Raw genomic sequence first — 1,200 nt, forward strand, 5'->3', positions numbered from 1 at the left:
GGCTCTGGGCACTGTATTAATAGTTTAGTCCATAAAATAATATAAATTGCTATAAAAATGTTAAAATTTAATAACATGAAATAATCAAAAATTATAAATATGTTTAAGCCGTATCATGACCATCCCGCTCTCATGCTCACGTTGGGGTTTCTTAACTGCATCAGCAAGACGTTGTGGACAAGATTCAAGCTTACCGGAACACGGAGAGTGGAGCCAACGGTGGCAACCAGGGAGCTGGCGTCTAGGCGGAAGGCACATGCGCGGCAGTCTGAGGTGCATGCATGCAACCTTGATCGCATGTCGGCCTAGAGCCCTGGAGATGTGCAAGCTAGTTTGTAGGTTTGTGTTTGTGTTGCGTGTGTTTGGTCATTCGGTCAAAGCTTAAAGCATCTCTAACCGATCCCCTGTAGTTTAGAGGAAGATACGGACGAGTATTTTTCACAGGAGTATATTTGCTCCTCCAAAAAGCGCCGTTTCTAATTGAATACCTAAACTTAACTCCTGGACAAATTTTGATCACAAATTCGGTGCAGATTTGACCCAAACAACTTCATTGAATTTGCTTTGCACTCGATTCAACCAGCTACATAAGCTATTTTACATAATTTAAACGAAACATGATTTGAACTCGATCCAACCCGTTGCATAAGTTGTACAGTTGCGCGCTGTGTTACAACTTACAATTCGTTGTTGCGGCTGCATGCATAATTAGTACGTCCATCTCCAGCTAGCGGTGGGCAAGAGCAGCAGATGTAGCGTGTGGTTCGCTGCATGTCATGCATGTGGATGCAAGTGTAGAGAGCTAGCTTAGCTACGGATGGAGTACTTGCGCGTAAAAAGGCCACCGATGTGCATGTGCAAGGATGAGGAGACTGGAGAGGTACCACCATCGAGCCAGCGACTGATGCTCGGATCGGATGGATCAATTATTTACCGCCCGTGACCGATGTGCACAAGGCCACAAATTCTTTGCACCAGTGAATATTGATTATTGAATATATCACTGAGCATGTATTCTCATATTTGCGCATCCTAAGAACTGATAAGATTAAAACAGAGTATGGTGTTCAGTAAGTACTCATGCTCTTTCGGTCCAACTCTCCGAGACAGAGAAATTCTTAGTCACTCCAGCAAAAAATAAAATTAGAAGAGGAGTTAGTAACTCTTCTGCTCCATTGATCATGATTAGTTTTGCTCTTA

This window comes from Triticum aestivum, chromosome 6B (assembly GCF_018294505.1).
Source record: "Triticum aestivum cultivar Chinese Spring chromosome 6B, IWGSC CS RefSeq v2.1, whole genome shotgun sequence".
NCBI classification, from domain to species: Eukaryota; Viridiplantae; Streptophyta; class Magnoliopsida; order Poales; family Poaceae; genus Triticum; species Triticum aestivum.